Genomic DNA, 16,538 nt, shown 5'->3' on the forward strand with positions numbered 1-16,538 from the left:
TATTAATTGCAAAGCAGGCAATCAAAAAACAGCCCCTTTTCAAATCAGCATTGTTTTATTAACTAACATCATTCTTCCCAAGTCCCAATAATATCATACACAGGCCTAGATGCCCTTTAGCTACCTGCCATGTTTATTCTACACCAGGCACTAATTTCCTTCCCCTCTTTCCTTCGTCAGGCTCATTCATTTTTCCCATAGCTCCCAGACATTTCATATCTCTCTCCTGAACTATTTTTGCTTCACTGAACATTCCCAATCTAAAGCCCTAGTAAACAGAAGAGTAATTCTGTGTACAAACTGTGCCAAGCCACTCAGAAAAACATTTTCCTGCTGAGGGTAACAGTTATAAATATACTCGACTTCAATCTATGATTATCCTATGGATTATTGAATTTACCACTTATCTGTAGCTGCCCTCTGAGAAATTAATAGAAGCACCTGAAAGAACAATAGATTAAATAATGATTCACTCATCTGTCCCAGGAAATGTTTCTCAGTGTATCTCATATTTTAACTCTTCACTATGCAGACTCGGTCTTTTTCCTCTTTACTATGGTCAATTATTTATTCTGTGGCAGGAATACTGGATCAGAAAAGTAACTGCAGAGGCAGAAAAATATACTTACATTTTTACTGCTGTTGTCATTCAAGTTCACAACATGAACCAGGATGTGACCAGAACATGATTGGCCACAATAGGCCAAGCCAGGAATGCTTGCTCAGAAAAAGATTTTTAATAATTCTCACCACGGATAGGAACACAACTCTTCGAATGAGAGGAGTGGTTTGCCTCATTTCAGAAGGGGTTCCTTAAGCATTCTTAAGGCTTTCACAGTTGATAATGGATAGTACCACTAGAATAATGATCATTTTCTCAAGAGCATAGATTCCCTTTTCAGACTCTCTTCACTTCTCATTGCCTTCACTTCTATGGCCAGTTCATGGTACCTTCTTAGCTTCTCTCTGATGGCGTGCATCATTTGTCATCTAGAGGGACATCAACACCAAAAAACAGTGATGTCCTGGTTTTTGGACCTCCAGGCAGCTGGGTGGCACAGTCTGATATGTGATGGTTATCATATCACAATACATTTTGATTCCATCATCATCCAGCACTAGTACAGGCCTATACTCGTATCAAGAGCTGGTAACTTTAATCACGTTTTTATTTATGAGCCAGTTTCAGATACACCACCTTGACTGGGGAGTTGTGCCATTCACTGAAGTCTCAGCTAACTCTCAGCATATCCTTATGGATTATTTCATAGGTTAGATTTCATGCTCAGCACCTCAGAATAAATGTCTTGCACTGTGTTGCAATAGTCTAGTACTAAAAAAGGCCCCACCACAGAGCTCTCTACATCTCAATCACACAGTCCAGTGTTGCCGACAGTCAACTTGGTACCCAGAAAACATGGAGGCAAACCTGCCTGCACAGTACTACACTTCTGAAATGTTCCAATATTCAAAAACAAATCTGGAAGCCCTGAACAAATCAGTGAGTACAACCTTTACAAAGTATTGATCAGAAAAAGCAATGCAATCAACCTGCCTTGAGTAGAAGTCTCCTTTCTTGAGCAAGGGGCTGAACTAGATGACCTTGTGAGGCCCCTTCCAAGCCTGCTTTTTTGTGATCTTATGAATGTTACTGAGAAGATGTATAAACCTCTTAAGATGGGCAGAAAAGATCTGTTGAGCAGCTTTGGTGGTTGGCTTGAGGAACTATTTTACAAGTATAAGCTCACCATTATACGATGTCGTGATTAAGGCCAACTGGGATTTCATGCCACTAGCACTCAGAAAGAAGCACCAGAAATGGAACCTAAATGGTCAGCTCAGGAATGCCGAGGAAGGGCATTATTCCTCCTACCGGTATGTTTGTATTCATGTCTAGCAGCCCCTGCCACAGACTACAACCCAGTTGCACAAAACACAAAACAAAAAGAGAGTCATTGTTCCTAAGAGCCTAAAAGAATTATTTTCACACTGGCGAAGTGCCCGTCAAGAATGACGGGGGTGGGAGGAATGGAGCACCACAACCCACCACCCTGCATTGCTGCCGCTCTGCATGCGGCCACACACAACCCCCCTCCACCCTTGCTCTGTGTCTGGCCCTGTGCGCCTCCCCACACCTGACCCACACACCCACAGCCACACACCACATACACCCAGCCACACCCACCTATCCAGCCATGTGCCACATGCCACACAGACACACACCACACACCCAGTCACATGCCACATCTACCCAGCCACACGTGCCACAAACACACTCACCCACCCAGTCACATGCCACACACACACCCACATGGCACGCACACACACACACACACACACAGCCATGTGCCACATACCACACACGCACACTTAGCTGCATACCACACACACACACACACACCCAACCACACACCACCAACCCACATGACACACACACACACACACCCACCCCCAGCCACACCCACCCAACCACATCCCCCACCCCCCACCACATCACATACACACACCAACACGCCACACACCCACAGCCACCCACCCACATGGTGCATGTCCCACACACCCAGGCACACACCACACACACACACACAGCCACACACCCAGCCCCATGCCACATACATGTGCCTCACTGCCCAGCCCAGCCCAGTCCGCCTGGCAATAAGACTCACATGGTGCTGCACTGCTGTCAAAGCCGGGGCAGAGAGGTGGGGAGCAGAGGCAGAGCAGAGGCTGCAGCTGCCCCTCCCCTGTGCACAGACCGGGGGGCACATGTCCCCCTGGGCTCCCCTGCAACACCTCTGGAGGAGCCACCAGGCTCCATGTGTCCAACATTCACCATGGTGGGGCCTTGGCCGGGCCGGGTTGCGGGGCCATCAGAGCCTGGTGGCTCATGCAGGGGCGCAGCACCGGGGAGCCAAGGGGTGGTGCAGGTCCCCCTGCCCTGGGGTGTGTGCAGTGGCAGAAGCCACCCGTCCCCATTCCTGGAGGAGCCGCCAGGCTTCCATAGCCCTGCAGCCCAGCCCGGCCTAAGCACAGCCTGCCCCTCAGCAGGATCAGCCCCCCTCTCCTTTCCATCCCCAGTGCCAGCTCCCCGTGTGGCACCCTGCGGCCACACGCCCCGCCCCATCCCCACCCAGTGCGCCCTGCAGCCTCAGTTGGTAGTTCCTCCCCATGGGGTGGTGACTGCAGGGTACCACACAGGGAGTGGGCGGGAAGACGTGCCCTGCCGCACGGCCATGTGCTGCAGCCACACTGGCTCCCCAGGTGCCCACGCACCCTGTGCCCTATGACCACAGCTGGCAGGCAATCCCTGCATAGGGGGGCATGGTGCTCAGCTGCAGGGTGCCACGTGGGGAGCAGGTGCACGGGGTGCGCCATGCCTTGCGGCCATGTGCTGCAGCCAATGGGTGCTGCCAGTGCACCCCATGCCCACTCCCCGTGGCACCCTGTGGGTGCTCGCCTTCCTTCCCCGCCATGTGGGGGAGCACAGCCTAGCCCTCACTGTCTCCATCTCGCCTCTGTGTCTACCTGCCAATAAGGCTCCAGGCAGCGCATGCGCAAGTGGCCCAGAGCGTTATGGACACACAGACACACAGCCAGAAGTGCACCTGTGTGTCTACCTGCCAATAAGGCTCCAAGCAGCGCATGCGCAAGTGGCCCAGAGCATTATGGACACACAGACACACAGCCAGAAGTGCCATGGCTTTTATTATATTCAGATTGTATCCTGCAACTGCTCCTTACTTTTTGCCATGCTCAGCATCTCTCACTGTGTCCCTCCAGGGTCTTGGTAAATTGAGAGGCAAGAATCTGTAATCCCATCAAACAATATTAACTAGAGTTACGCATCTGAAAGGCTGTGGTCTACTTCGCATTCTGCCACTGACTTACAATGCCATCTGTAACTTCCTGTGATAATAGAGCTTATCCACAATTTTAAAGCAGTTTGAGGTCCAAGGATGAAGAGTGCTCTACAGCTGAAGTATTATTACTTAAATATAACATATCATTTTCAAATATTCCCATATTATCACAGAACTACATGTCTCATCTCAGGATCTAGACCAGCCCTGAAGAACAATTTCTGCTAATAATTTAAATTTGCATGATCTGGTCACCTTGAATCCATTCCTTTCCAGGTATGGAGTCTGCAGCAAGCGGTGCCATACTGAGATACTTGTCACAGGATCCAAAAAAGGATTTTCAAAGATGGGGATTGGGTTTCAAGTAGTCCATTGCTTTTTTTTTCCTTGCACTTATCTATGTAACCTTCTACATTAGACAGCATCAAGTCCTTCATAAAACAAATGGGAGCTGGCAAAGAAATGTCTCAACCAGAACTCAGGTTGGTAACAATGAAATCACTGCTGTGCCGACTGTACAGAACTGAGATTCACCCTTTCACAGGATAAAAGATGTTCAGCTTAGTGTGGGACTGACAGTGTGCATACAAAGAGAAAAAAGAAATGGGGCTGTCAGCAGGGCTTGAAAATGTACTCTTCAGAGGGAAAATGGGCTGCTTTTCCTGGTAAGTCAAGAGGCTTAAGTTATCAACTGTTGTACGTACTAAGAATCAGTTCTAAAATAAAATAAAGTTTTTTAGCCCTTTTGATTAGAAATATAACGTTTCACTGGGTTAGTGGGACACTCTGTGGATACTTTGAAGTAAGATGTTGAGTATATCCTAGCTCACAGGCAAACAAAATATGGCCCACGGGCCATATCCGGCCTGCCAGGTGATTTTATCTGGCATGCCGGCAGGTGCCCACCAATTCATTGTATCCAGTGCAGCCCATGGTTCCCCTGCTGCGGTACACATGGGCCCAAGCCCTGCCCACTCCTGCCTGGACAGTGAACTGCACTCCCACCCTTGCTGGCAGGAGGGCCCCGGCCCTAGCTCTGACCAGCATGCCCAGTTTCCAGGTGCAGCTGCTGCCGCCACTGCTGCAGCCACCTGAGAAACTGCTTGGCTCCCCTGACCTACAGCAGCTCCTCCTCCTGTCACTGCTGCAGTGCTCTGGGTAGTAGGTAGGGAAGCTGCAGCTGGGTGGGAGCACGGAACATGGGGCCAGGGCTGGCAGGAACACAGAGCCGGGAGTGCAGGGCCTGCACCCAGTGGGGCAAGAGCAGCTCAGAGCCCAGGTTGGCAAGTGCATGGGGCCCAGGGTGGCCCGGTTCCATCACACAGGACTCCCCACAGCTCACGTACAGCTCCTGGGACTTGCACACCACCGGGGGGAGCCCCACATGATGGAGCTGGTGGCCTTCCCTGCTCCCTGCCCCACATGCAGATCCCAGGACTCCACCAGGAGAGGCAGGGAGTGGTGGGGAACCCTGCACAATGGAACCAGGCCAGCTTGTCCCTGGCTGAGTTCCAGGATTCATAGCAGCAGGGAGCAAGGCCAGGCCACTGGTTTCATCACATGGAGCTCTCCACCCACTACACATGGCTGAGTCCCAGGAGCTGCTTGTGAGCTGCAGGGAGCTCCACATGATGGAGCTGGCTGGCTTGGCCCTGCTCCCTGCCATCATGTGCAGCTCCTGGAACTCAGCTGGAGCCAGGCTCTGCCTGGGGGCTCTGCCGGCACAGGCCATGAGTGTCCTCATGACACCTACAGCAGCTCCTCCTCCTGTCACTGCTGCATTGCTCTGGGTAGTAGGTAGGGAAGCAGCAGCTGAGTGCCCTGAGGGCCCACCACCTGTTGCTGCTAGGGGTGGGGCTGTGCACCATGGGGGGAGACCACATGCACACCCCACCATACACACACACACACACACACCCTACACCCTCCCGCAACCTCCACATCCACAACCAGACCCTCCCCCACACATCCCACACCCTGTCACAAACCCCACGCCCACCCAGCACACATCAACACCCTTTCCCACACACCCACACACTCCACCCCCACCAACACCCTCCACCCCCCATACACTGCCACACCCATACTCCCCACAAACCCCACACCCACCAACCCCCCACATACTCATCCCACACTCCACTACACACGCACACTCACCCCCTAACCACACCCTCCCCACACACAATATACCAGAGTATGACTGTATTTTGATATTATGCAATCACCTCTATAGACACAACACAAACACACATACATCAGGACAAAATAGGTTTTGAAATAAAATTAAACTGTGATAGTAGACGTTTGATTTTTAGCATATGATTTGGTTTTCTTCTGGTTCCAAGATAGCATACCCCCCTCCCCAAGGAGTACTTCCAGGGGACAAAGAAAGGGACATCCAGTGGCAAATGTAAGGAGTTAGGGAGCAGGATGTCTGGTCCCAAGATGGTGACCAGGGGATGGGGCACCTGTCAAGGGGTGGAGCTACCCTTGCAGCCCTTGACAGCTAACCAGAACTCATTAAGCAGTCCTCCAGCCAAAATAATTGCCCCCCATCTCCCAGCCTCTGCCAGATGGAAGCTCTAACGCTGATGGGTTTCAAACTGCATTCTGTGGACCCCCAGACATGAAAGAGTCCACAAAAAGATGGGGGTAATGGCAGAGTGGGCCAGGAGGTGGTGTGCTGCCATTGCCAGCTCAATCACCTGGCTCCTTGTCAGTCTTTAGGATAGGGGTAAATGCTCCATGGCAGAAGTGATATGAAAGAGTTCTGTGACTTTAGGCAGTTTGAAAACCACTGATCTACAAGAAGTCTCACATACGATATTATCATTCTGATGCATGCTGTTCCTGGCAAATCCAAGAAAGTGTTAAATAAGGATAAAAGTTAACCAAATTTGTCTCAGTTATAAGGACAAAAAAACACCTACACAAGTCTGGATCTCCAGATTCTTCTCCCCTGAAAATAATATGTGAACAATGCACTACTGAAAGGTTTGGTTGGATTTCATGTTAAGATTTTTGTTATACGTATAGATTGCTGCTATTTGCCGAGAAATATATCTGAGGTTGATGGGTTAGCTCTAGGAAAGCATAGGCTGTCCTTCCCAATAGATTACTATCTACATATCACTAGCATGCTGCTTACTGCTAGTGCTTGGAGAAAAACAAACCTATAATGAAAAGCACTGTAAGGTTAGGATGGGGCTCTGGGACACTGCAAAAACAGGCTTGTGCTTTTGTAACATCCATAAGCCCGCATCAAAACAAAACTCACTGTTTTTGTCCCCTCTCCCTGTGAATGCTCTTTGTCCCAGTTATTTTCCATGCCAGGCATAATGTGCGGTCAACAATAAACATAGGGGAAAGGGACATACATACATCCAAAATAGGAAGTGCTTGAAGCACAGTCCTGGGACTCCAGACACATGAGCCCCAAATCCTCTGCTGGTGATTACTAGGGCACAGTGGTGCTAGCTTTGTACTTTTTCAGCTGCTGTACCTGGGCCAAGCACCCTGATACACAACCCAATGTGCCAGGATTATTTAATGTGGTTTATAAAGCAAGTGAATAAAACAAATATCCCTTCATGTCCCTTCCTCATCTGGTTCTACAAATTAAAAGAACGGAGGGAAACAATCAGGTCAATCTCCTTTTGAAACCAGAAAGGACCTAAAAACGAGTCAATGTCAAGCTTCATTACTTACCAGCGATGCCATTACATCGTTGCCATATTAGCCGTGCAAGAGGTGAGCACGGCCTTTTCCTGAGCTGCCTACCTGGTACTGGCCAAGTCCAGTGCTCACTAAAATAAATGAAGAGACTCCCACTGAACGTGATAGATGTTGGTTCACAATCTCCAGCATTAAGTACCAATACAGTGCCTGAATTTCTCTTCCTGGTTATATCCCCCTTCCACCTCAAGGGACAGACTTTCTAAGAGCAGGATATCATAGTTTCATAGTTGTTAAGGGCTGGAAGGGACCTTACAGATCATCAGGTCCAGCCACAGGCAAGAAAGACTGCTGGGAGCAAGATGGGCATCAAGACTTTTTTGAAGATCGCCAGGGTGGATGACTGTACCACTTCTGGGGGGAGCCTGTTCTAAACCCCTGGCTTGTGAAGAAGTTTTTCCTTATGTCTACCCTGAAGTGATCTTCAATCAGCTTATTCCCATTATTTCTTGTCCTCCCCTCAGAGGCCTTGGTGAATAGATGCTCCCTTGAACCCTGATGTATGCCCCAATATACTTATAGGGTGCAACCAAGTCCCCCTGAGTCTTATTTTCTCCAGGCTGAACAATCCCAAGTCCCTAAGCGTCTCCTCATACCTCTTGGTCTCCAGGCCTCTAATCATGCATGTGGCCCTCCTCTGGACTCTCTTGAACTTCTCCACATCCTTCCTAAAGAGTGGCACCCAGAACTGGACTCAGTACTCCAGTTGCGGTCTCACCAAGACCAAGTAAAGCAGGAGGATGACAAATTTTGCCTTGCTCGAGATGCCTCAATAGATGCATGCCAGTGTTTGGTTAGGTCTGTCTGCTACAGTATTGCATTGGTGCCTCATGATCATTTTGATGTCAATCATGACACCCAGGTCTCGTTCAGTTGTGGTGCTGGCAAGCGTAGCACTGCCGAGCCTGTAAGTCTGTTGTGGATTATCTCTCCCCAGATGGAGCACTTTCCATTTCTCTGTATTAAATGACATCAGGTTGAGGTCTGCCTACTTCATGAGCCTGTCCAGGTCGGCCTGTATTACCAGCCTGTCTTTTAGTGTGACAGTGCTCCCTCATAGCTTGGTGTCATCAGTGAAGTTTGTCAGTTATATCAATAACTCCTATTGATTTCCTGCTGTGGGGTGAGGAACTCCTGTTCCATCTTGTATGGGAGAATAAGACCCCAGAACGCCATTCAGCTTGTGCCATTTGTCAGACCATGTGCATTAGCAGAAGGCTGGTTCTGCTTCCTCTTCGAGTGCATGTAGATGATGCAGCAGAAACCTATGTCTCGGTTACCTCCTCACTATTTCTGCATGAAAGAAGTAGTGAATGCACAGCGCCGTACAAACAGCCTAGCCCATTCCAGCCAGGGACTGTTTATTTGAGTTGTGTAAGAGTCTAGATATTCTGAAGAAGAACTTGATTGCTCTCTCAAGCATATTGCTAATTTTTTTGGAAATCTGAGAGCACCGGTAGCTATGTTCAATCAAATAGATATCAAAAACATGTCCTTTCAGTTTGTGTCTCATTGAAATATTTCCTTTGCAGTGAGAGATGGCTCAAGTGGGATGAACAGAACAGAAATTATATGACATTTGCTATAGAATAATGGGCCAGATATTCAGCTGGGGTAAATAAGAATAGATCTGTCCCTTTGAGTAGAATGATTCAACTTTATAACAACTAAAGAGCAGGTCCACATGAGTTTATAACAACTCATAATCTTCCTTGCTTAAACTCTGGTCGCCTCAAGTAGCTCCACAGTTAAGAATAAAAATTATTACCAACAATTCTAATTAACTTTATTAAAAAGTGAATCCAAAGAAGTAAGGATTAATAGTTACTGCCCCTTCCTCAGTCCCAACTGTGCAGACGGCACCTTTGTTTAATAAAGGCCCACTGAATTAATCAAATCCAGGACTGATTTTTCTTCCTATTGGTAACTACCAGATCAAATGGACAGGCTGCCATTTTGGTGCTTTCTATTTTGGCCAAGACCATGCACTAAAGATCCACTGACAGCATCCTTTTCCCTGGGACTGACTAGTCTTTGGCATCCCCTGGTTCAACTAAGGCAGATAGTAAGGCATGGAGGAACCTTAGAAACTAAGTAGTTCAGAGTGGCATAAGTTTTAGTAGAGAATCTTACTGAAAAATGCTCTAAACCCTATTTTGACAAAAATCCCGCAGGTGATATAAGTCTGGAACACATTCACCAGAACAGACATCACCAAGTTTCTTTCTTTATTTGCTTTCCCATGATTTAAGTCTGTATTTAGTCATAGCTTTTCAGTGGGTATGTCTACACAAGACATTCAGTGTGGAGCTCACAAGTATGATCCCAACACAAGTATACCCTGTGGTGGAGTTATTTACTCTGCCACAACACATGTGTAGACACTGACCAGGGTGGCTGGGGCATGAGGGTGTTACAGTGTGGGGCTGCCTGCCAGCTAGCCCTACACTGTAGCACCCTCATGTCCCAGCCAGCCCTTCCACAGCACAATGAGCTGGGTTGGAGCAGTCCCAGGCTACCCCTGCCAGCCAGGGCTGCTCCGCCCCAGCTCAACAGGCTGCAGGCCTTGGTGCATGTTTACATGCTATGCCTGGAAACAATAAACTCTGGTGCAAAATGCACCGGAGTTTATTTAAATGAATTAATTTCATGTGTAGATGCAGCCTGTATGTATTTATTGTACAATTCCTTGGCTCATTTTGGAAGTAACTGGATGAAATTCTCTGACCTATGTTATACAGGAAATCAGGATGAATACACTGCATTACTGGTTCTTCCTAACCTTTAAAACTGTGGTCAGATTGGGCACCTAAGTGTGACCTTATTCCAACCTGCTCAAGTCCCTGCCACCTTTAGCATTAGCTCTGTTTCAGAGACTGAAGGAGGGTGGAACAGGATCACACATAGGGCCCAATAGGTAGAAGAAGATCTGGCCCAGTGAATCTATAACATCACTGTCTAACATGACTGCAATGTTTCTAGTATCTGGAATGATATTATTCTCTCTACAATTCATGTTCTAAGCTTTTCTAGATGCTCCAGTGCTTACTAATATCATGCCCACTGAAAGTCAAATGGTTATATCCTCATCAACTTCAGCAGAAAAAAGAGTGACCCACCATCCTACAAGTCACTGAATACAACTGGGTATATAACCAAGTTGGAAGCCACAGGTGCTGGCATTAACCTTCTATAAGGAACATGTTCACAATATACTCTCTGAACTCCTGCCTATCCAGAAAAAGTGCAAGTCTGGCCCTATTTTCTTCCATTAAGGACACCACTGTACACACTGGAAAACTAATTAATTTACCTGTGCTGAGCATCAACCTGACAAGAGTTCTGTTTTGTTGGGCAATTAACTTAATACACATATGGGAATTTGTTCTGGTTAATTAGTGTGCTGGGTAACTCACCTGACAAGTACTGTTTGCATTGACTTGCATTAAAAAAAAAGAAGCAAAACACCTGTTCACTTTTAGTTAGGGCATAAGGAAATATGCACGAGGGCTACTTACTAAGCCTATCCCAAAGTAAACAGCATTAGACACCTTTACATTAACATAATGCCTAGCATGATATAGATGATGCTTAAAAGAATTAGCTATTTCTTCATGTGTACTACAAATAGATCCACCTTCTTCTTACCATTTCCATCTCCATGGTAGAAATCGGTCCGTAATGGTTTAATTCACTCTGAGAACCAACACATGAAGGGGCAGAGCCCAGAAACAAAACGTTTCAGTATCAGGATCATCCTTCACCATCCACAGCACTTGTCCAGGATATACGTGGACCTTTCAGGCAAAAATCAGATCAAACGGCCACCAGAGGATCCATTACTGAATACCTCCGCCATGAGAGAAAATGCAGTCTACTTTTCTACGAAGAACAATGGTTATCTTCTTCCCTTTCCCCCATGCTTCCCACACTTTCTCTTACAAGGCTTCTTCTGAGTTACTCATGATCTACTGACCCCTTCTAGGACCCATTACTACCCTCATGGGAAATGCCTGATAGGCCACCATGGCCAAGTCTGTAATAGCTCTTCAGACGGGCTCCAAGTAAAACAGTTGCCTTCACCAGGTGTGTCTGCTGCTAGGGAAAAGCAGCTGCATCCCCTTGCATCATAGGAAAAACACGTGCCTGTTGTGACTGTAATCGCTCAAAGACCAAGCAGAACATCCAGAATGCACTTGATAAAGGTGAGGACAGAAGCTTGTGAAACCACAGAGCTCCCCAAGTGTGGCAGAGAACTTTATCTAGGGTGTCATTACCTAGGGTAGGGACAGGAAAGAGTCCTTTACCTTTTGTATCGCTTGAATGAAGAGGCAGAAAAGGATACCCTCTCTCTCTCTCTCTCTCTCTCTCACACACACACACACACACACACACACACCCCCTCCGTTGGACTTGAGGCACCTGGGACCCTTTCAAGTGTGGGAACAGAACAATGAGAGAGCGCCTCTGCAATTCAGGTAGGGGAAGCTATCCTTCAAAAGTATCAGAGGAAAGATCAGTGCTGGGCCTGACTGATTGGAGCTCTAGACAAAGTGTTTGTACTGCCCTACTGACCCGTAGAGCTGTAAAAGCAGGGACCATCTCTTATGGTGTGCATACCCTGTGCCAAGCACTATGAGCCCCTCATCTTGGCTGGGGCCTTGAAGCACTACAGTAGTGTAAATGAATAATAAACATCAATAGAGCACTTTGGGAGTCTTTGGCCTGGTAAGAGTTCTATAAATGCAGGCTATTAAGGAAAAGTCCCGATTGCTTTCATCCCGAGGTGCACTTCCCCATCTGTTACTTATTAGCTCCTTGTTTACCAGTCATTTCACATGCAGATGTCTGTGTAGAGTATGATGGCACCAGGATGGCTCTGATTTATGAGAGGAGCCCAATGGAAGCAGAAGCATCCCAGGGTAGTTTAAAGGTGTTGCTGATTGGCACCCTGACTGCTTTAAAAAGCTAAGTAATACAGCAATTTGACAAACCCCAGCAGGCAGAGATGCATATAGAGACCCTACAGAGCCTTTCCTCCTTAAAACAGTGTATGAGGCAATTAAGCACAAGTACAAAGAAGTAAGCAAAATAATTACTGTAAAGCCTTGAGGCACTTTCAGGTGTAACCGTTACTCCCACAACGTGTTCTGCGACTCTCTAGATTCCAAAAGCGAAGAGCCAGAGGCAGCAGCAGTGTGGCAAGGCCTTCACAGAGCTGGGACTAGATCTATAGGGTAGGAGGCTCAACTAGTATACAGCTCACACTCACAGACATCAGTGAATTCTTATGCTTGCGCCACATCTGGGCAGTCTGAATACTCAGCCTTCATTCACTTTGGCATGGGAGGGGAGCACTTAGAGGTTGGAGGTTAATGCACGTGTTAAAAAAAAGTAGTGTTTCTGAGTCAGAGGTGTTTCAAGAGAGCTGAGATTAGATGATTCCAGGCTGGAGATGGCCCAGGTTGGGAGGGACTAAAAGATACCACCGCCTGGGTGTTTAACTAAGGTTGTTTGCAGCCTCAGTCTACTTATTAATGGGAAGATTTCCACGGAGGGGCTAGGGACAGACATTACACATAAACCAGTTTAAGTGATCAAATACTGGTTTAAACCTGTAACATAACAGATGTTCAGTGCACATAAACCAGTTTGAAAAATGGCTGAAACAGCTTTGAGATAAACCTGGTTGAATGTAGTATCAGACTTTACTGATTTGAGTCAAACTGGTTTATGCAATGTCTGTCCCAGACCCCTTGCTGGTTTAAGATAAACCAGATGCCCCCAGCATCCTGGCATGTTCTCTGGGCTGGGCGGGGCTCTCTGCTCCACAGCAGGGCTGGCCCCTCCCCTCTGCTCCCTGGCTGCAGCTACAGTAGGAACTGCAGGCTGCTCCCCCTCACCACTCCCTGCTAAGCAGGAATTCCCCCCTCCCCTCTGCCTTGTGTCTGTGTATCAGCTAGCAGACCACATGCTGACTACAGTCCGGGCTGAATCAACAGACAGAATCAACAGGTAGCTGGTAATGTCCCTCTGTTGATTTCTTAATGGGGTGATAAACACTGAGTTAGGGGTGATAAACAATGTTATCAATTCCCTGCTGGGCTAATCAGAGCATCCTGCCAGGGCCTGGCCATGTCTCCCCTCAGCTCAGTACTGTGCAAGGGAAGGGAGGGCTGCTCTAGCACCGCCCCGGCTTCTAGCCTGAGCCACTACAAGCATGTGCCTGCATTCCTGGGATGCCTGTACAGTTACAAATTGATTTAGCCTAGCCAGGTTAGACTAACCTGCAAAGATTGAATCAGTTCAGGCTCAGGCTTTTTGAATGTCTGTCCCTAGCCCACAGGTCCCCACAGTTTTCCTGCCCTGTTGTGCTAATTATCAGAAGTCTGAGCAGCAGAGACAAAGAACTCTAGCAATGGTCCCTAATGGCAACTTAAACAAGCACTTTCTGACCTCCTTGGAAAAAACTGCAATACCAGCACTAAATCTTATTAAAAGTGGTTTTGAAAGTGTAGTACAGAGAAGTAACAAACACTAACTGATTTACAACCTAGGCAGAAGGGTCTTGATTTTACACCATAAGTCATCCTGCTGGTTTTTACGGCTTAGAACAGACAAATATATTTGAGGTCTGGCTCATGTTAGTGCCAAAAAATCTGTGGTATAGAGATGGAGAGAGTGTAAGCACAAACTAATTTGTCACAGAAGATCCAAAGTATGACACTTGGTGTATGGTGCAAGAAAATAAGCACAATAACACAGGAAAATTGTTTTCCCTAGTCTCTAGGGGCATTTTTACATGAGCTCCGGGTCTGGGAGGGGGAAGGCACTTTAATTAGAGCAACTCTCAGAGCCACTCTAATTAAAGTGCCTGGAACATCTCATGCATCAGTGTCCCTGTGCTTCAAAATGTCAGTGAACAAGCTTTAGTTAAAGCGCCCTGCCACCATTTTTTAAGTGTGGGGACGCTGATACACGAGACACAAAGGACTACCTCCAGCAGACTTGATTAATTGAGTCTGCTCTGACACACTGTAATTACAGCACATCAGAGCAGATGCCCAGCTCATGAACAGGCACCCTAGAGCTTCAATGTCTGCCTTGGTATGATTTTGGAAATCTGCTAGATGACAACTGTATCTTCTATTGTACAGATTGAAGGTTTTAATTTTTTTTTCCCATGTATGGCTTATTTATGCAGGATTCTGTGCAGGGCAATATGTGCTAGAGTATTTTAAATGGCTTTAGATCAAAATCCTTAAAGAACTTGAGTCAATATTGCTTGCTCAAGAAAAATCCAAAGTACCATGCTTAGTTTATGATGACCTCAAATTCTGAAGGAAATGTCACAGCCAGGTCTACAACACATAATAATGATGTTAGGTCCAGCCAATGCAGATGATGCACACATTTTGATGCGAGCTGTATGACCTTTTAAAATACACATACGGCTTTCCACAATGCTCTGTGCATTGGAGATAAGCAAATGCCATGACAAAAAAGATACAGGTTTGGGGAGAAAAACTTTGGCTTACAGTGTGTTTGAAGTCTGCCTGTATATGAAAGGTCAGATGAAAACAGGTAAAAAACGAAAGGAACAGGAGCAGGGGTGTGGACATTTGATTGGAAGTTACACCTGGGTAATATTGCTGGCTATGCTACAGACCTGCTGTGAGATCTACAGTAAATCATTTCACCTCTCTGTGGGCACGTCAACATGAGACTTTAGTGCGGAGCTGCCTAATTAGCTCTGCCGTAAGTCTCTACATCTACCCGTGCAGCCCTATTAGGCTGCAGTAAACTAATAAACTCCACTCCAGTAGTAAATACAAGTACTATCCTACTGCAGAGTTATTTACTGCGTAGCAACACACATGTAGACGCTGACGGGGCTGGTTGGGGCACAAGGGAGCTTCAGCGCAGGGGCTGCCTGCCAGCTAGCCCCACAATGAAGCATCCTCATGCTCCAGCCAACCCCTCCACAGCATGTTGACCCATGTTGGAGCAGCCCTGGGCTAGCAGGCTTACCCCCCTAGGCAATGTGCTGGAGTTTATGGCTTTGAGTGAATTGCACATTTAGACATGCCCTGTTTCTCCTACTCTTTAATTGTCTTGTCTATTTAGAGCATAAACTCTTTGGGGCAATAACCATGTATACTGGTACAGAGTCTCTATTTTATCATGGCTCCTTTATACACTATAAATAATCATTCCAGAACCAAGTCTGGTCAACAACCAAAAATAAGTAAGATTCCCTCAAGTGCTGAAAGGCTCTGCTTTCCCTCTAAATAATATTAGTGTGGTGGGCTGCATCTGTCACGCTGGGCATTCTCTGCCCCTCGAAAGTCAACAGCATTCATTAACTGATGAATCATAAAACCAAAATGCCACACCATTGCTTCACTGCATCACAAGTAGGGCATTGAGACAGGCAGGGTGCATACTGAAAGTTTGTCTGTACTTCCTTTGTATTTTTATCAGTGCTCAAAAGGATCTGTGTATCCCAGGTCACAGATCCTCTTTCAAAGTGTGCTCTCAGAGGGTCTGGAAATAACCTCAGTAAATTGCTAAATTTGCTACTCTGAGTGTAGATCAGACAACTGAAACCTAAGCTAATTAACCAAAAGGAGCTAGATGGGTTGCCACAGGTGGCACAGGAAGCCTGTGTGTGGCATGTGACAGATTGGGAAGGGACAGTCAGGGCAATGCAGATAGGGCTACGGGAGCAGAAAGCAGAACATCAGGTCAGGTAGGGAATTGAAAAGAGGAGCAACAGATAAGGCAAGGGAAAGAAAACAAAGTGGAACTCAGGGAAGGTGTGGGGCTAATTTCTGGGATGCCTGCCAAAAGGTTTGCCCCCCACTGGTTTAAACCATGCATCTCCTGGTAAGCATGCATTATAATTCTCACATCATTAAAAGCATTGTACTAATGAGCATT

Source organism: Alligator sinensis, unplaced genomic scaffold, assembly GCF_000455745.1.
Source record: "Alligator sinensis unplaced genomic scaffold, ASM45574v1 scaffold681_1, whole genome shotgun sequence".
In the NCBI taxonomy this organism is placed as follows: domain Eukaryota; kingdom Metazoa; phylum Chordata; order Crocodylia; family Alligatoridae; genus Alligator; species Alligator sinensis.